The 20,228-nt window shown below is 47.4% G+C and overlaps 1 protein-coding gene across 1 annotated transcript in view; it reads right to left on the bottom strand.

Annotated features, from left to right (window-relative positions):
- Positions 1-16,295, bottom strand: part of NCKAP5L (NCK associated protein 5 like) — a 58,026-nt gene extending 41,731 nt beyond the window's left edge. The window contains exon 1 of the mRNA XM_054977690.1: positions 16,255-16,295. The gene's annotated coding sequence lies outside the window, so the exon portion shown is untranslated. The remainder of the gene's footprint in view (positions 1-16,254) is intronic.
- Positions 16,296-20,228: the final 3,933 nt, after the last annotated feature.

Here is a 20,228-nt window from a genome sequence, read left to right as displayed (position 1 = left end):
TCAAAACATGCAACTCAAGGACACTTCTCCAAACTGGCCCTTATGTAACAGAAAGACATGCCCGTGAGCTTCCACAAGGCTCTTCCAGAAAGTCTAGCCTCTTGCCCCCCCCTGCTCCTCACACACATTCCCCCATGGTAAATTTTGTCCCAACCTGCAGAAAATAACAACAACAACAACAGCAGCAACAACAACATTCGATTTATATACCGCCCTTCAGGACAACTTAAGGCCCACTCAGAGCGGTTTACAAAGTATGCCATTATTATCCCCACAACAAACGCTCTGTGAGGTGGGTGGGGCCAGGGCCGGCGCGCCCATTGAGGCCAGGTAGGTGGTGGCCTCAGGTGCAGGGTGCCGGAGGGAGCACCGGAGGAGGTGCGGGGGGGGGGGGGAGCGCGTGCCACAGAGCTGCAGCCTGCTATCCCTCCCTCCCTGCCCCGCTGCCGCCGCCAGCACACGCCCCTGGCCAGGCGCAGACGCCGCAGGCAGGCATCTGTGGCGGCGCAGGCAACTGAGCGGGAGATTGCTGCAGCGATCAGGCCAGTGGTGGCGTGCGCGCTCCCATGATGTCACGCGTGACATCATCACACAGGCCAAAGCGCACGTGCGCAAGTGGGGGCACCCGGCCAGCCGCGAGCGCCAAAAACCCTTGCGCCGCCCTTGGGTGGGGCTGAGACTAGCCCAAGGTCACCCAGCTGGCTTCAAGTGGAGGAGTGGGGAATCAAACCCGGCTCTCCAGATTAGAGTCCCACCGCTCTTAACTACTACACCAAACTGGCTGGGTTGAGCTGGAAAAAAATACATGGAGCAAGTTCTGGGGAACAATGATGACTGGGGTGCAAATCTACCCCATCTCAACATTCTTTATCTAATTGCAGGAGTTCCAAATTCCCTAGTGTCAGGAACATCTGTATTCTTAGAGATCACACTGCTCCAGACCACGATTTAGAGTCTGGAAGAAAATCTTGTCTCAAAAAACATTCAATTGGTACCCATTTGGCAGAAACTCATCTCCATCTGACCTGAGAGCCAAACTCAAGGCGATCTCAACAAATCTGTGAATGGATCTTCTGAGTGTTTTGTTATTTTTTAAAGGAAATAGCAACTAGAAATGGGATTTATATCAGTGCTCTTTCCCTTTATATGATTTCTGCAGTTTCACTCAGTCCCTGGGTATGAATTCCTGTATGGTATACGCTCTCCTCACTCCCGCGGAGCCAACAGCACCTTTGGGGGGCCAGATGTGGTCAGGAAAATAGCATGGAAAGGGTTAAACGTCCTCATCCCTGATCCATAGACACACAGTTCATAAGTCTCTTGACATCACATCTAGCCTGGTCCTCTGAGAAGGCTGCACATTGCGTTTCTACATTAGCTACAGCTTGTTTCCTTCCAGTTGAGAGCCCACCCAGAAAAGCAATTAACAGAGGGCCAAATATTGCCAGCGGTTCTGTATGCTTAAACACAGAGCTACTCAAAGCATATAGAAAAAGGATGGTGCGAAGTGGGTTGGGTGTAAGGTTGCCAGCCTCCAGGTGGGGCCGGGTGATCTCCCAGAATTACAGCTGATCTCCAGATGAGAGAGATGAGTTCCCTGGAAGAAAATGGCTGCTTTGGAGGGTTGGCTCTGTGGCATTATACCCCACTGAGGTCCCTCCCCTCCCCTCGTGGTTGAGCCAGTTTTAAAAGAAAAGAGGATCTATGGGAGTGGGATCCCAATCCCCCGCCTCCTGTAAGAAAAGTGCCTGGGGGGAGTGACTGTAAGGCACGAAGCCATTCCTGGGAGGTGGGCTGTACATTTCTCACCCCCAGTTAGGGTTGCCAGCCTGCAGGTGGTGGCGGGAGATCTCCCAGAAATACAACTGATCTCCAGGCCATAGAGACTGGTTTCCCTTGAGAAAATGGCTGCTTTGGAGGGTAGACCCTGTAGCATTATACCCTGGCTGAGGTCCCTCCCCTGCCCAAACCCCTCCCTCTGCAGCCTCCACCCCAAATCTCCAGGAATTTCCCAACCTGGAGCTGACAACCTATCTTTACTTGTTCATAAATGCAAATCCCCTTCCTCTTCTTCCTGAATCATTAAACCTGTTCTGTATTAAACACATGGGATTGCTGCCACCAAGGGCCGTTTCCAGATGGCTTACCTGAAGCCGCTCCATGCCGCAATGTTGTGGATCGTGCCGGGAAAACGCAAAATATTGCGTTTTCTCGCGCAAGTTTTGCGCGACGTCGCACAAAACTCACGCGAGAAAACGCGATATTTTGCGTTTTTCCCCGGCACAATCCACAACATTACGGCATGGAGCGGCTTCAGGTAAGCCATCTGGAAACGGCCAAGAACAGGACATTCCTACTGTTCCATATTTTAGAAAGCAAACTTTTCCAGGTATCAAGTGAGGCGTCTTTCAAATTTCATCTTAGCAACAGGAGTGGACTGCGGCTCTTAAAAAAGCCATTAAGCAAACTAAGCCAAGTGGCCCCTGGCGTCCTGATTCTGCCCTGCATGTACTCAGCTTGAACCCGGCCACAGGTGCACCTGTTACCATCTGCATCACCACGGCCCATGTCCAAGTCAAGCTCACCATGCAGTGCTACTAGCAGCGCAGGGGCCGCTTGGCTCAGCTTGCTGACCACCAGGGGTCCTCCAGGGCAGCAGCTGACCAGGAACTTTTTCAGTAGTTCAAGGGCCAGTCCAACTCTACTTAGGGAAAAAAGCACATCTTAGCCTTTATACAGAGCAGTGTAGCCTAAGTATTCTTTAGGTTAGCTTGCTAGAGCAGCGGTTGTCAAACTGTGGCTTGCGACCCAAAAGTGGATCATGACTTTTGCAGGTAAGTGACCAGCCCTGGAAGGAGGAAAAAAGGAACAGAATGAATTGGGGTGGAACATGGCAAATTTGGGGTTGTCTCTATATAATATGCAAAATAACCATGAAATACAGCTTACTGCTCAACAATGCTAAAAGCTTGTTCGTTATTAACTGACGTGAGTTTTCTGAGCTTTATACTGGAGAACGGGGAAGCGGGTCCCAAAAAGTACAGTGGGTTAAGAAGTAGGTCCTGATTCAAGAGGTTTGAGAAGCACCGTGCTAGAGTGATATGACCAGGGCTTTTTTTCAGCTGGAACGTGGGGGAACGGAGTTCCGGCACCTCTTGAAAATGGTCACATGGCTGGTGGCCCCGCCCCCTGATCTCCAGACAGAGGGGAGTTGAGATTGCCCTCCGCGCAGCAGCGCGGAGGGCAATCTCAACTCCCCTCTGTCTGGAGATCAGGGGGCGGGGCCACCAGCCATGTGACCATTTTCTCCGAGGGCAACCTACAGAGTTCCACCACCTCTTTTCCCGGAAAAAAACCCCTGGATAGGACACTGACAATACAGTCCTAAGCAGAGTTAAACTCTTAACTCTGTGGGTTTCGAAGGGTACAACTAGAACGGTGCTGTGTGTTGGCATCCTGTTTTGCAGCCCTCTATTGAGAAGAGAGGCAACTCACACATGAGCACCAAACATTGCGAAGCTGCAGGGTAGCTAGCGGGCCGTGGTGCTGCATTCCTGGACGTCACCAGAGTCCGCCCTTCCACTGGCTGGGCCCCGGAGTTTGGATCTCCCCTTCCTTTGTTGTTCTAACATTTCCCCCCTTTTTCTCCCTCCACTTCACCCCACAGCAATGGCAGGAAATGGCACCACATCAAGCACAGATCTGGGGAAGTGAGATGCTGTCTGCGAGGAAAAGGAAAGCCAGCAATTGTGCGCAGAACAATGGCATGAAAGGCGCGTAGCTCCTTCCCCCAACCAATAGCTTCAGAAAGGAATCAGGAAGCTGGGGAGGAAGCGGGGTGTCTACCTCTCAGTGAGTGACCTAACCAAAGTGGGGCGAGGGTGGAGAATGGTTCCTTCCCTCTTCTATCTTGGTTTCTCTCGTTTTTTGGAGAGTCAATATGCAAACCCAGCCTGAAGCATCCTGAAAGAAATAAGGCTAAATCAAAAATGACAAGCACGCAGCTTGAATTATAGCTGCACGGAAAAGGCACAGCTACCCAGCCTCAGTAGACCAGCAGCTGGCAGGATCAACGGGATAAACAGTTAAAGTTCCCTGGGTGCCCAAAACTGCCTGCTGAATTGTAGGAATCTCAGTCCTTTTCAGAGCCAAGCTACAAGTGACGCCTGACACAGGTTGGACACTTGTCAGCTTCCCTCAAGTTTTGATGGGAAATGTAGGCATCCTAGTCTTGAAGCTTCACTCTCTGACTGCTGTCCAATGGACTTTTGAACTGCCACTTGTCCAACATTCCGCCAAGCTGCCTACATTTCCCATCAAAACTTGAGGGAAGCTAACAGGTGTCCAACCTGTGTCAGGCGTCACGTGTAGTTTGGCTCTCAGTCTCCAGGATTTCCAGTTTAAAGGCTCAGACGGGCGGTGATATGGAACAGAAGACTTCAGCCGGAGAACCTCGAGGGCCATTCTCAGAGCCAAGCTACAAGTGATGCCTTACACAGGTTGGACACTCGTCAGCTTCCCTCAAGTTTTGATGGGAAATGTAGGCATCCTGTTTTTACAGCTTGGCTCTCCATTACAGCTGCAAGACCAGGATGCCTACATTTCCCATCAAAACTTGAAAGAAACTGACAAGTGTCCAACCTGTGTCAGGCGTTGCTTGTAGCTTAGCTCTCAGTCAGCCTCCACTGATAGTGCATAATTGAGCTGCACTGGGTATATTTGGATCATTCAACTACTCACCTCCACTAGAGACAGCTGCCTCCAGGTTGGCCGTCTCCTATGAAGAGGCATGTCCAGATTGCGATTTATGTAGAAACAGAAGGAGCAGCCTTCTTCGGGTAGGTAATTTTTATACTTAGAGATAAAAAGGTGTACTTGTAAGCATGCAAGAGGAAAGTACCCCTCTAATTTCAATTCAAGATTTTTTTTTAAACACAGGAATTTGGAAAACAATAGGGCGCTCACACGGACAACAAGTGCAGCATTCATGCTTTCTCACTCCTGCCTGGGGAAACAGTTTTAGCATGACTTTAATCGGTACCCCTCCCCAGCTGTGGCAAAGAGCCCTTCTCTTGATGAGGGAACATGGTTTAGCTCACCCTGTCTGTATTGCTCAGACAGACATTGCTAATACTGAGAGCCAAGCTACAAGTGACACCTGACACAGGTTGGACACTTGTCAGCTTACCTCAAGTTTTGATGGGAAATGTAAGCATCTTGGTCTTGCAGCCTGGCTCTCCATTTAATTGAAGTTTACAGAAACCCCCCACACATACCCAGTGGAGGGGAAGGGGGGCACCCGGCAAGAGCCCAATGCTTGCACTCCCCGCCCGACCGCATGTTCTCCCTCCCATAGACTGCCACTCTGTAAACTTCAATTGAATGGAGAGCCAAGCTGCAAGACCAGGACGCCTACATTTTCCATCAAAACTTGAGGGAAGCTGACAAGTGTCCAACCTGTGTAAGGTGTCACTTGTAGCTTGGCTCTTAGTCTCTTTCTCCCTGACGATCCACCATTTTCCGCCATAGATATTCTACATCTCCATGCTCTGTGCTACTTTTCCAGCAACGATAGGGAGAAATGTACATCTGAAAATTAAAGAGACCAGTCAGACTGGCCTTTGGTCTACCACAGATCAAACTTAGACAAAACTAAAATACTTGAAGCGTGTGTCAGCCCTAGGGTGTCAGTCCCTGGCAGTTAAGATCCCCAAGCCCCTCACAGCAAGCAAGCAGGTGCATTGGTTGAAGAAACTTCATTTAGAGATCTATTCAGTTCAGGTATGCAGTTATAAGTAGAAGTTGGCAGAAGTAATTATTCAAACAACAGGACTACTGATATAGGGTGACATTCTCCCGCCCCTTTGCATTCAGGTGCGAAAACCGAAATAGTTACATGGGAACAAAGCAGTTTAGTCTAGATAAAGTACAGAGTGGAATTATTCCCTCCTGTGAAAAGATACATTTCAGTACAGAGCTGCAGCTTCGGCCCAAGGCAGCTCAGAAGTGAAAGCACATATTTCTTAGAGATAACAAAGAGGCCACTTGCCCCTCTAGAAATTAGTATTAGCAATCTAGACACCTTCAGATGACTTATATAAAATGCATAAGATATAGTATTGAGCTCTGGCATTATATCAGTATGAGTTTAAGATATAGTGTAAGATGCACAACACAATGATGGCATAGATGCTTATATCACTCTCAGTATAAAATGCAGAATACAACAATGGCACGGATGCCTGCAGAACACAATAATGGCATATAACACAACAATGGCATGGATGCTGGCATGCATGACATAGTGTTAGGTTGGAGGGGGGAAAGACAAGTACATACATGTATTTGTGGGCCCAGAATTTATTCTCCATCTCCCACAGATTGAGAATTTAGGGTTACCTAATAAAATTAATCAGCAGTAGATTCAGGACTGAAAATAAAATACTTCACACAACACACAGGTTATGAAGGTCAGATGGCCCCTACCCTGAGACAGCCAATGTGACCACTTGAATTCATGCCATGCTAACATAGAGACTAGACTACTGTAATGCACTCTGTAATGAAAGCCTCCCTTCAAAATCAGCTCACAGACTCCAGATGGTACAGAACGCCACAGTTCAATTGCTGTCAGGGGCTAGACAGAGCATGCATATTTCTCCCAGTCTGCAGTCACTCCACTGGCTACCCATCAGTTACCAGGCTCAGTTCAAGGTTCCGACCATCACATACAAAGAAAGCCCTTCATGGCCCTGGCCCCTCATATCTGCAAGACTACCTTTCCCCCTCTGTTCTGCCACAGCTTTGCTCATCTGAACAGGGTTTTCTACAGATATCGCCTTGCAAATGGGCAAGGTCAACAGCAGCCTGCACGCAAGTTTTCTTGGTGGTGGCCCCCACAGTATGGACTGGCCTGCCTGAAAAGGTCAGGAAAGCGTCAATTCTTGGCTTTCCGCAAACTATGCAAAACTGAATTATGCAGGAAACCTTTTTTACGAGGGCTGTGCTGTAAGGAAGTGACTCATTTCCAAAAATGAAGTTTTGGTAAAGGGTCAGGGACTGTAGACTATACTACTGGGTATTGTCTGTTGATGCAGATATGCTCCTACTGGATAATTTTTGCCGCATTTAATACGTCATGTCAAAGTACATGTTTTGTTTCAGTAAGGTCTCTCTCTGTATTCCTGTGTTTGAATGTATGCTTCTTTTCAGATTTCTGCAATGTATACCCTATTGTATTTTAATGTCTCAGTTGTTTATTGACTGACACTGTGTAATCTGCCTTGAGTCTCAATGAGAAAAGTGGATTATAAATAACATTAATAAATAAAAATTAAATAAAATGTGGCTTTAAAACACGATTATTAAATAATGGAGCATAGGTCCATCCAGGGCTTTTTTCAGCCAGAACGCAGTGGAAGGGCGTTCTGGCACCTCTCCAAAGAGATCACGTGTTCTCCAAAGAGATCACCTTTAAACTTCAGGTGATTGGTGGGGCTTCCCCGTGAGTCAGCTGCAGCAGTGCCCGGGGAGAGCCCCCTTCCATGCTGCTCCAGTGAGCGACGTGGAAGGGGGCCCTTTAAACTTCAGCTGATTAGTGGGGCTTCCCTGCCAGGTAGCTGAAGCAGTGCCCGGTGTGGAGCGCCCCCTTCCGTGCTGCTTGAGTGAGTGACACAGAAGGTGGCCCTTTAAACTTCAGCTGATTGGTGGGGCTTCCCTGCCAATCAGCTGAAGCAACGCCCCATGAAGACAGCCCCCTTCCATGCTGCTCGAATGAGTGACACAGAAAGGGGCCGTTTAAACTTCAGCAGACTAGCTGAAGTTTACCACACGCAGCTTGCTTCAGCTGAAAGGAAGTCCCCACTGGCCAGCTGAAGCCACAGGGATTTGAAAGTTAAAGAGACCCTTTCCAGGGGTGGCTGCGCCCTGTGTGATGACATCACTTCCCAGACGTGACATTATCACACAGTCCCAGGAGTGCACTTCACGCAAACACGTGGTGCCAGCGCTGAGTTCCACAACCTCTTTTCACAGAAAAAAAAACCCTGGGTCCATCAATAGCTATCAGCCATAATGGCCAAATGGAACCTCCATTTTAAGTGGCAGTGTACTTCTAGAAGCCTGTTTCCGAGGCAGCAGCAGGGGGGGTTGCACATGAGGGAAACAAGCTGATTGACTAGGTGAACCTCAGGCCTGATGCAGCAGGGCTTTTCTTACATTCTTAAAATAATCATCCTCTACCATCACTACTATCGACTCAGACGTTTCACTCGTGTCCAATAAAGTATAATTGTATTCGGTAGGCATTAAGTGACGAGCGCAGAAGTCCCCAACCTTGCTAGGCCAGTGGGCATGCTCACATTTTGGGAATTCTAAGAACAGAGAGTGAGCACCACAACAAAATGGCTGCCATGTAGGCTGGAGCCAATCACTGGGTGGTTCCAACCCCAGCATATCATGGAGGAAGCCCACTTCCAAGTAGATGCTCCCTGAAGACTTAAAGGGAACACTTCCTGGGCTGTTGTGCAGTACTGTACCTCTTACTCCGATTAAGTGGAGGAAAGCCAGGAAATAGCTGTTTGCTTTGGGGACTTAGTAAGTAGGTACAACTAGGAACAACATTACGGAGCACCACGGAGCCCATGATCACCTTCTGTTGAGTGTGTATGACAGGATTAGAGTATTCAGTTGCCTGAATTTCACTCAACTTGGTTCTGAAGACCTGAGCTCAAAATTTCTCCTCTCAAACTAAGCTACACATGCAGGAAGACTTATTTTTACTTATTTATATCTTTATACCCCACCTTTCTCCCAAGGGGAACCCAAAGCAAGCTCCCATGGCAGAGTAGGAATTCAAAAGCAGTTCTTCCATATTCTTGTCCAACATGACATTGGACTGGATGAGCTGACAGATCCCAAGATGGAGAACAAAGGCAGTTTCCACACGTCTTACCTGCCTGCGGAACATTGCGTGAAAGACCTGGAAGACAGTGTCCTCTCACGCGAAATCACGCCAGGAAGACGCTGTTATCCGGGAGTTTTGCGTGATTTTGTGCAAAACTCCCGGATAACAGCATCTTCCTGGTGCATTCGTGTGAGAAGACGCTGTCTTCCAGGCCTTTCGCACGATGTTCCGCAAGCAGGTAAGATGTGTGGAAACAGCCCATGGGTACCACTTCAGTTTGTGAGTTACGGATCACGTTTTTAATGCCATTTTATAAGAAGTATGATCTTCCAGGCTTATGTACCCTCGGGCGGAAGGAAATGGGCTGCACTTGGACCTTTTCCCACCAATGCTTCAGTTTCCTACCTACAGAAAAATTCCTAATGTGGGAATTTTTAAAAAGTATTCTAGAAAATGGAAGGGCACGCCTGTCAGTGGTTTCCATATATGCAAATTTTGGAGAGATTCAAACTAGACAAGAGTCATTAAGACTTTGAGAAATCTAAAACTGAATTTGAAATAGCCCTTTGTACAAATGATGAACATGTTATTTCTAAAATGTATAAACTTTTGTTGAGGTTTGAGACGAAGGAAGAGCAAGTAAAAGAATGTATGATTAAATGGGTGAAAAATTGTGGACATGATATATTAATGGAGCAATGGGAAAATATGTGGACAAGAGGGCTGAAATTTACATTAAGCTCCAGTATTAAAGAAAATTTTTGCAAAATGATGTATCGTTGGTATATGACTCCTGAAAAATTGGCTAGAATGTATAAGGGGGCGTCAAATGTATGTTGGAAATGTGCTAAACAAGAAGGGACATTTTTTCATATGTGGTGGACACGTAAGAAAGCAAAGAGGTTTTGGTTGCAAATACAATCATCGATTCAGAAGATTTTGAAGATTAAACTTCAGCTGAAACCAGAGACCTTTCTGTTGGGAATAATGGACAGCTGTTCTTATACTTTCAGTGCAATCCTATGGAGAGTTACACCAGTCTAAGCCCATTGAAGTCAATGGGCTTAGACTGGAGTAACTCTCCATAGGATTGCACTGTTAATTACAGCAGCAAGAGTACTTTATGCACAAAAGTGGAAAACTACAACATTGCCTACAGTGGAGGAATAGTTAAAAGTTTTGGAGTTTGCGTCAATGGCAAAACTTACTTCATTGATTAGAGAAAAGACATTAGCTAACTTCTTGACTGAATGGAAACCGTTAATAGACTTTTTGCATGAAATGGATAACAAGGATTTGATGACATCTGCATTTATGGATTAAGCAACAGAAACAATAGAAAAAAGAGGAGTTTTGTGACTAACTTAGAATAAGTGGGACTCTAGAAATGATATATACTTGTGCCAGAGAAAATGGGAACTCAACTTGGTAGTGTAATTTAGGGGTTTTTTTCCTTTTCTTTTTTCTTTTCCTCTTAATTTTATAGATATATGTATTGTTAGTGTGTTGTGTTTAGAACTGTGTGTTTTTTCTTGTTCTCTGTGTTTGTTGTTTATTGTGTTGTGGTGTGTAGTTTATAGTTTAAATAAAGAAAATTTTAATCTCGAAAATGGAACATGCAATTGACACTGTCATGTCAAGACTCTACTCCCTTATTGTTGCATGTATGTGCTGGTCTAAAAATTATAGATAATAATATAGGAACTTGGTGTAGAGCTTGTTTTTATGACACTGAATCTAATTTTTATGACTATCCGATGTTACTCTTTTATCAATGTATTGTTATCTGTATGTTGTAATCCGCCCTGAGCCTGTTCGCAGGGAGGGTGGATTATAAATTTAATAAAGAATAATAATAATATAGGTCTGGAGCAAATGACTATCAGCCTCAGCTTTCCTGACTGCAAAACTAAAATCAGAGGTCTGTCTCACATAGTTGCTGTAAATATTAATGAGAAGACCCCTCTCTGTGTTCATGTGTTCAGCCACCTTCACAACTAGAGGAGGAAATCAGTAGGTATGTAGAATCAGGGAGGAAAGTTGCATGTTTGGGAGCCAGGATTCCTGGGTTCTCCTTCCAGAATTCTATACGTCATGCTTCTCTCTTACTGTTCTTCTAAGAAGCTCATGGGGGCATACACAGTTTGCACCACCCCATTTTATCTTCCCAACAATCCTGTCAAGTAGGGTAGGCTATGAGAAAGCGAGTGGTCCAAGGTCATCAAGTGAACTCCGTGGCAGAGGAGGAGGAGTTGAATGTCTATCGCACCAGCTCTAGTATGATGCTGCTGCCCTACCCTAGCTCTGTTGGGACAATAGGATTTCACGCATCTGCTTTCCTTGGACCTCTTCTCTCTGTCCCTTTTAAAAGGAAATTACACAATTAGATCCCCCAGGTACTGTTTGTCTGAAACAGCTTGTTCTCCAGCCTTTCCAGAGATAGGCAAGAGGCACTAACTTGTCCTCTTCCAGTGTACACTCGGAGTTTTTTTTCAGGGGGGTGGAGGAGGGACTTGACAGGTAGGGTTACTGTAGCTCACCCTATTCCCCTTGCAACCAGAGAATAAATGACTTTCGAGAATTAAAAGCAGGTTGACACATTTCTCCTAATAAAGTGGGCTTTGGTGTCTGCTACACAATCGCAGCCCCTCGCCTCCCCCCACCCAGGATGAGGTACTGAGGGAAGCCACTTGAGCCTCTGACAGATGTCAGAGACAGAAAGGAGGTCATGGCTTAAGGCACCGGATTCAGCAGCCAGGGACGGCTTTATTGGACTCAGTGCAAGGCCGGGAAAAGGTAACTGCCACACCCCTCCCCCCTGCATACACACACACACACACACACATAGGGAGTGTGGAGGCCTACTGCCACGCCGCACACCCAGTAGCCCCTACATTCCTTGGCCAATTTGCAGGCCAAGTTAAAGACAAATTACTACTTGCCATGGAACTCCAGTCAAATTATCTGTTTCTAAAAAGCAGCAATAGGAGAACCTCATAGGGATTGGGGCTGCAACACAAAAGGGAGGGTCTTTTCCCTTAACTGTTTTCCCAGTCAAAATGCCCCCACAACCTGCTTTTAAAAACTGTCACAATATCGGTACCTAAACAAAGTAGGCGAGCCATAGCACCTTAGAGAAAAATGGAAGTTAATCCAGCATACACTTTCATGAGTCAAAGCTCACTTCACCAGGTACACAAACTATATATTCATCAGGAAAATGCATTAATGTTATATTCACAATAGAAAAAGTGTGTGTTAATATAAATGCATCTTCTGTCCTAATGGATGTACAGTGCATCTGATGAAGTGAGTGCCAACTCACAAAAGTTTCTGCTGGAAGAAATGCTCTTGGTCTCTACGGGGCCACTAGATACCTATTTTGTTTTGCTGCTGCAGACCAGATGGCAAATCTGGAATGATTTATATGAGTACCTGTGTACTCATGTAGGAGAGGACATTTTCTATCACAGATATTGCATGTGGTGGAGGAGTTAAATCCTCTTTCCCCACCGTCAAAGCCCTCATCTGTATCAGGCTTCCCCCACAATTGCTTTTTTTGGTCCAAAGAGCCCACCTGGAGTTCCAGTCACATAACCCTGTAATAGCTTTACTCTTACACAAGGGAACACGCCTTCAAACATAACTCAAAGACCTGTGATACGGGGCAGGCCATGCATGAGAGGGGCAAAACTCTTTGTTTAGTTCTCTGCAGTTACATACCCAAAGCCAGGACAGGAAGGAGTTCTCAAAAGCGTGGCTTCTTTCAAAGATTTGCTGAACTTCTCCTTACTGTGGAAGGAGACAGAGGAACTCATTTTGAGTCATGAGGTGGCTAACCGCCCCCCTCCATCACTTCTGCTTTCTCCTCTCATCAGGCCCTCATTTTCTCCTATTAAAAGAACTTTGTCTTTTTTTCTGTATGCTTCCTTCTTTCTTTCCTTCGATGCCCTCGGGCTTGGCTTTAGCAGGGATGGGAAATACCGAAGAGCAGGGCCTTTTTTCTGGGGGAACGCGGGGGAACGGAGTTCCGGAACCTCTTGAAAATGGTCACATGGCTGGTGGCCCCGCCCCCTGATCTCCAGACAGAGGGGAGTTGAGATGGCCCTCCGCGCCACCAGTGCAGAGGGCGATCTCAACTCCCCTCTGTCTGGAGATCAGGGGGCGGGGCCACCAGCCATGTGACCATTTTCTCTGAGGGCAACCCACTGAGTTCCACCACCTCTTTCCCCAGAAAAAAAGCCCTGCCGAAGAGAGACTAGAAAAGCTGGAATGTTCTGCATTGGGATGATTTCTCTCTATCAGTGGATAATCTCCAACTGAAGCTTTGTAGGGAAGATGCGGCACTCTCAGCACCATGTCAACTCAGCCATTATATCTGGTTGACGCCAGCCCTTTCCCAGATGACACCAGATGCTTTGTTTGCAAGAGTGTGCACCTAGCTGTCTTCATCACATCTTCTTAACCTACAAGGCCATTCTTGGAATTCTAGCACTACAATCTAACCCAGAGCCACACATTTCTAAATCAATTCAAGGTTTGGAAGCCTGCAACTCTGTTTAGGATTACACTGTCCATATGCTAGCGTGCAATGCAAGAAGAAGCGGCAAAGAAATTAGAGCAATTTCTTCCTTGAGGAAAAATTACACATGACACTGCCTTATACGGAATCGGACCATTGGTCTATCAAGGTCAATCCTGTCTGCTCAGACAGTCGTCTTCCGCGTCGCCTACTGTGTGATCCTTTTCACTGGATGCTGGGAATCAAAACTGGGCTAAGTGCAAAACAGATACTCTACCACTGACCAGCAGCCCCTCCTCAAACACTCCTAAGCCAGGGACTAAAGATGCTGCGTGCAGCAACCGTGGGCTATAGCGTCTTGCAGCTGGACCACTAGACCAGATTTCAGCTCTCTGTGACCTGTATCATATCCGGTTTTACAACTCCCAGGTAACAAAGCAGTGATGGAGCCCTCTTCAAATGCCTATTGAACTAGTAAACCTCGATGGAAAGCTGTCGGGGTGGAAGGGGGAAGAGAGTTTGGAGATGTCCTTGTGTGCTGATTGAGAACTCTGGAGGCCCAGTTGCTTTGGTGCTGGTAGACAGGGGGAAAGGGAAATGTATTCATCTGTAGGCAAAGGAGGATGATAAAGGAAGGATGCAATTGGTTGTACAGGTTGATTTTGCACCTCTCTGCTCAAGACTGTGTCATCCCATGCACAGTCTAAGAGCATGTATTAGGTAAAGGTAAAGGGAGTCCCCTGTGCAAGCACCGAGTCATTATTACTGACCCATGGGGGGACATCGCATTACAATGTTTTCTTGGCAGACTTCTGTTACGGGGTGGTTTGCCATTGCCTTCCCCAGTCATCTACACTTTATCCCCAGGAAACTGGGTACTCATTTTACCGACCTTGTAAGGATGGAAGGCTGAGTCAACCTTGAGCCGGCTACCTGAACCCGACTTCCACCGGGATCGAACAGTACTGCAGCTTACCGCTCTGTGCCACGGGGCTCCTAAGGGCATGTATTGCCTTCCTAGAAATTACTTGTCCCAAATGCAAATGGTCTGCTGAGAGACTAGGGACGCCACCTGGCATTACCAAATAAAACAACTCTTCTCACTACATCTCTGTTTTGGTGGGGGAACCTTTAGCTGTTAAACAGAAAAGCAAGCAGCTCGACCTACATCTCCACTGGGAAAGGAAACGACTAGCATATGCCGTCTGCCTATCACACTGAAACCATCTCACAGATAAGGACCAAGACATACAGGAGAAAAACTCTACAAGGCAACAGATGCAGAGAAGCAATGCCTTTCCTCCACGCACTCACAGCCGCCAGAGGATTTCAAGCTGGCTTGTAGAGCAGTTGTACCGAGCAGATGCTCTTGCATCATTGCTCGCCATTTAGAAAATAAGAAGATGGGGCAGGACTGAGTAGAAAGGGGTGCTCCATTATCACAGGCAGATCTGGTTGCTGCTGCCTCAGCTGCAGCCTCCTCTGATACTGCGGCCACACTACAAGTATCCGTCAAAATGGTGCTAGTAGTTCTGTCACAAGCTCATACCCTGGAAATCTAGTTAGCCCTTAAGGTGCTACTGGACCCGAATCTTGCTCTACTACAAGTACCCTGTTTCTGGGTTTGACCTTATATTTCCCTTATATTCCAAATCACCAGAACGGGGAGTGGCAGGGAGGGTGTAGGTCTTTGCTTGTTCTGAGCTCTGGAGGGAAGCGAGCAGGGCAGATAATGGACCTGCGGTCTCCGAAAGGAGCGAGGACGACGCTGTATTGTGCAATTGTGGCAGGTAATGCCCCAAATCTATTACGAATGCCCTGCTTCCAAGTCCAGTGGGGCTTATTTCCATACCAGTGTGAGTAGGGTTGCTGCTGTGGAGCCCAGTGCACTGTTTACTCAAAAGTAAGTTGCACTGAACTCAGTGGGACCCACAGGTGTGCAGCAAAGCAACAGATAGGAGGTAGCTCTCCTATAAGCAAAATAAACCTCTCGACACAAGCGGAAACGGCAGGACTTTTTTTAAAAAAAATGGTGCTAGTAGTTCTTAAAGGACAAAAATATACTTCTGCCCTGCAGTTACTGGACGAAACGGGGATTTCCAAAAAGAAGCCTGCCCAAATACACTTCAAGAGGAGTGCGGAGGAAACAGTAAAATAAGGAACATGCCGGCGGTGAAGGCTTTTTAGTGCCTAGGCGATGCAGCCGGCACTGAAATCGGTAGCCGCCTCCATAAAAAACAGACTGTCATTTTAAAAAGATCCAGAGGAGTTAGCCGTGTTAGCCTGTAGTAGCGGAATCGAAAAGAGTCCAGTAGCACCTTTAAGACTAACCAACTTGATTGTAGCATAAGCTTTCGAGAACCACAGTGCATGCATCTGACGAAGAAGAGAACTGTGATTCTCGAAAGCTTATGCATGCATCTGACAAAAAGGACTGTGATTCTCGAAAGCTTATGCTACAGTCAAGTCGGTTAGTCTTAAAGGTGCTACTGGACTCTTTTCGATTTTAAAAAGAGGCACCCGAAAGGAACGTGCGGGCCTCCCGATCAGCTGTGCCCCACTTTCCGAGGAAGCCAGTCTAGCCCGCAAAGCGTTAAATTGCCGCGACCCAGTTTCCCCGGGGGTTTAAAGGCACAGGCACTCGTTCTCCTAACCGGGCCCGGAAAGGCGGCTGTCCGCACCGCAACGCAGGTCAGGGGACACGGTCCCACTTCCGTGCGACCCAAGGGGGCTGCAGGCAGGCAGGCAGAGCTGCACCACTCGCCTCCCAAAACCTGCCCAAAAGGGGGGGGGCCTGCGGCTGGCGCGGGGGGAGCCCTGGACTCACCCGGCTGTCGGTGGCGGCGCCTGCGGTCATCCCAGCCCCGGGATCGCCCCCGAGGCCCCCTCGCGCGCGCCTCGCCTGCCTCTCCCGGGGCTGCCGCGCGGCTCCCGGATCTCGCTTCCAAGGCCGCTCAGGAGGAAAATGATGTCATGGCTGGAAAGGGGGGGGGGGAGGACGCCTCCCTGCAGCCTGACCCGCGGCAGCCAATGGGCGCCTGGTCCAGCTTGCCCGGCGCCAGATGTTCCTCATCGCCGAGCAGCCCCCGGCTGCGCTCCGCGGGCTCCCCGCCTGGTGCCTAAGCGCGGCCCCGGGGAAGCAAAAGGCTTAGCGCGCATTTCGAGGCAGGCGACAAGCGGGGCTGATCCGCCTCGGAAGCGGAGAGTTAAGATTTCAGAGTCTTTTTCTTATAAGGGTTTCCTAGAATGTCGTACTTTTATACACATATAGTCTTAGAAAGGAATTAATAGCGCAAAGTGCCTTTTTGCAAAGCTTTCTTTTTTTGCAAACCTTTCTTTTCTCTCCCCCTTTTGGGAACACTGAAAAAGGCATGCTGTATAACAACTTAGCTAGACGAACCCTTCCCCATTTGGGTGTTACCCTAAGATGTGTCAAGGAAAGGAGGAAAGAGCCTGCTGGCCATATGTAAGCTTAGCAGCCGTCTGACTTTGCAGGAGCAAAGATTCGACCGTTCGGCGACTTCCACCATTTTTGAGAATCTTGAATGGCCCCTCGGTCGTGTGTCAAATCTTCTTCTTTAGCAGCATGTTGTAAAGATAGCAGTGGGGGGTACGTGGGGATCCGGGCTAGCTGGAAACTTGGGAGTAGCTATGGGGCTGCTGCCTTGGCAACTTCGTCTGCACGGTTGTTTCCTCTCGTCTCACCGGTGCGCCCTCACATGGACAATGGCAACCTCTGCAGGTTCTTGTAGACTTCCCAACATCTGTAAGACGAGTTACTTGTGAGCTAGTTTCCCTCCAGCTGCTGTGAGAAATCCCAATTCTTTCCAAATCATTCCATAAGTATGGTGTACTCCAAAGGCGTTCTTTGAAGCAGGACCTGCTTGACGTTTTAGAAGAAAAGAGCTCCGGCTGTCGAAAGCGTAGACACTAAAAGCCTGTGACACTGAGAGATCTCTATCTTTTGGTGCTACACCTCTGAAGATGCCAGCCACAGCTGCTGGCGAAACGTCAGGAACTACAATGCCAAGACCACGGCAATACAGCCGGGAAAACCCACAACAACTAAAAGCCTGGTCGGTCTCTAAGGTGCCACTGGACTCAAATCCTACTGTTACCTGAACAGGTTTAATTCCCTGTCTTGTGGAAGTCTCTCAGCTCCTTTGAACTATGTCTCTTCTTGGCTGATTGTAAAGTGAGCTTGCTAGAGAGATGGCAACAATTTACACACACACTACTCCAATCGCAGTTAATTTTAAAACTATTTACTCTGTGGTGGAACATCTTAAGCCTGCAGTTCTCTCACACTGCAGTATAAGGAGTACATATGTCTTGATCAGGGCTTTTTTGCTGGAAAAAGAGGTGGTGGAACTCAGTGGGTTGCCAGCACAGGGGGCAACTCCTGGCGGAAGGTAGTGCCCCTGGTACCACATGTATGTGGCAAAGTGCACGCACACTCCCAGGACCACACAATGACATCACTTTGGGTCAGCTGGAACAAGGTTTTTTTTTAAAAAAATTTAAGTCGCCCTCGGCAAAAATAGTCACATGGATCTCCCTCGGGCAATCTAAACTCCCCTCTGTCTGGAGATCAGGGGGCGGGGCTTTCAAGAGGTGCCAGAACGCCGTTCCACCACGTTCCAGCTGAAAAAAAGCCTTGGTCTTGATAGAGAGAATCCAAACAGTACAGGTTGCTTCTCAAGACTAACCCTTTGTTACCAGCCCCTCCCTCCCCTATATATTAGAAGACTTTCCTGGACTCTGTTCCCTGGAGCCTTCTCCCACCAAACCATTACTGAGTGATGTAGGTAAGCACAAACAGCAAGGCTTTTTCAGTGGTAGCCCCTCATAAGAGAACTCCCCTCTTGGCAAAGTGTGGCTAGTTTGTTCTGTCTTACAGCTTTGTGAATACTATGTGGTTTCCTAAGCATTTGAAAGGTTTAAGTAAATATCAAAAATCTTAGATGTACTGAGAATTTCAGGGTTGTCTTACTTGCTATGTTTTGTTACTGCTCTTTACAATACTTTTTAAGTATATGGGTCATGTTTGTTCTAGTCTTTTTATTGCGTTTAAATTGGGTACCACGTACTGAAGAACCTAGCACTAATATAACAGCATAAGAGTTACACACTTTTAAAATATATTTACTTCAACAGAAGAGTCTGCTGTAGGATAGCCCTAGCTGTTTTAAGGATTCTTATGAACACTAGGACAGGAGACCCATTTTTAAAAAATCAGTAAGTGGCGGGGAGCTGCAGTGAGAGTCCAAGTAGCTGGAGGATGCAGACAAGACAGGCAGCTTAGCAGAGGCCCCTCTGTGGAACTTCAACATCTGTGTCAGATTTATGCAGGGTAAACCTTGAGCAGCACATCACATACGGTAAAGGCACTGTGAAGTTAAGGAAATGGAATGTGCTCATTGTAACCTTTGTGTCATCACCAGGGAGGCAGGCAGGGCTTTTTTTCAGCTGGAACGCAGTGGAACGGAGTTCCGGCACCTCTTGAAAATGGTCACATGGCCGGTGGCCCTGCCCCCTGATCTCCAGACAGAGGGGAGTTGAGATTGCCCTCCGCGCCACTCTGGCGCGGAGGGCAATCTAAACTCCCCTCTGTCTGGAGATCAGGGAGCAGGGCCACCGGCCATGTGACCATTTTCACCGCGGGCGATTTAAACTTTAAAAAACTCCCCCTTTGTTCCAGTTGACCCAAAGTGACGCCATTGTGTGGTCCTGAGTTCCACCACCTCTTTTCTCAGTAAAAAAGCCCTGGTTGCAGGCAAACCGAAACCTCCAGGGAAACCGTGTAACAGTGGCCTCTCGCCTTAAATTGCTCAACCAGTACCCTCGAGCCAAGTAATACCATTGTGTTAGCAAACCTCCCTCATTAATAGGGTTGTCAATTTGTCTGTGTGGGGGGGGTGGATGGCTGGGTTGACCTGACTGTCTTAAGACCTGAAAGTCTTAAAAATTGCAAGCGAAGCTCTTTTTGGCACGGAGAGAAAGAGTTATCACCTAATTCTTACAGATAAAGAGTCATTGGTAAAACACCGTTCAGGGACACCACACTGCCCAGTAACCTTCAATAGAGCAACTGGGAGAACAACAGCCGTCGTAAGTAGGAGACGGGAATGACCGCCTGCTCCTTCGCCTCCTTTGGGGCATCCTGGAACTTGCTACCACCTCTCATGCACCTCATTGTCAGGAACAGCTCAACTTTAAACTTAAATGTTAAAGCTCTGCATTAACCCAAGTCTTTACAATTATCACCTTCCTTTTTTTTTTTTTTAGATTTGCCAGCAAGTGGGTTCAGCATCTGTTGGGTTGGGAGTACACACTGGTACCCCGAGAATAGTGAAGGACTCTTTGCTCAGCTGTGTTTGCCACTCAAGATCCCACCGTAAATAATGCCACAACAGCAACCTCCTATGAACAGTAGGGAGGAAGTCGGTACCAGTTCCTCACTTACAAGTTATCTACGCTACCAATAAAACTCATCCCTTTACAGCAGCAGGGTAAAGCTACAAGTAATACTAAGCCTTAAATAAACCCAACACAGTATTTGCCTATGTTCTGTGTATGGAGAAAAAACCCTCCTATTCTTCCTTCTGGATGAGCAAGCACTTTTCATTTTTTCTCCAAACTCAATCTGAATTTTTCTGCCAGACACACTACTTGAACTGGGTTCACAAGATTCTTACTTATTTTCCCCATTCTTGGGAATATTTATCTAAGTGAGAACAGTTAGCAAAGAAATAAAGAGATTATAGATCCACCCCGCCCACACACCCCACCATACAGACA

The sequence above is a fragment of the Eublepharis macularius genome, chromosome 4, assembly GCF_028583425.1.
Source record: "Eublepharis macularius isolate TG4126 chromosome 4, MPM_Emac_v1.0, whole genome shotgun sequence".
NCBI classification, from domain to species: Eukaryota; Metazoa; Chordata; class Lepidosauria; order Squamata; family Eublepharidae; genus Eublepharis; species Eublepharis macularius.
Note: the sequence above shows the minus strand (reverse complement) of the source record. Positions and strands in the feature narration are given on the sequence as shown.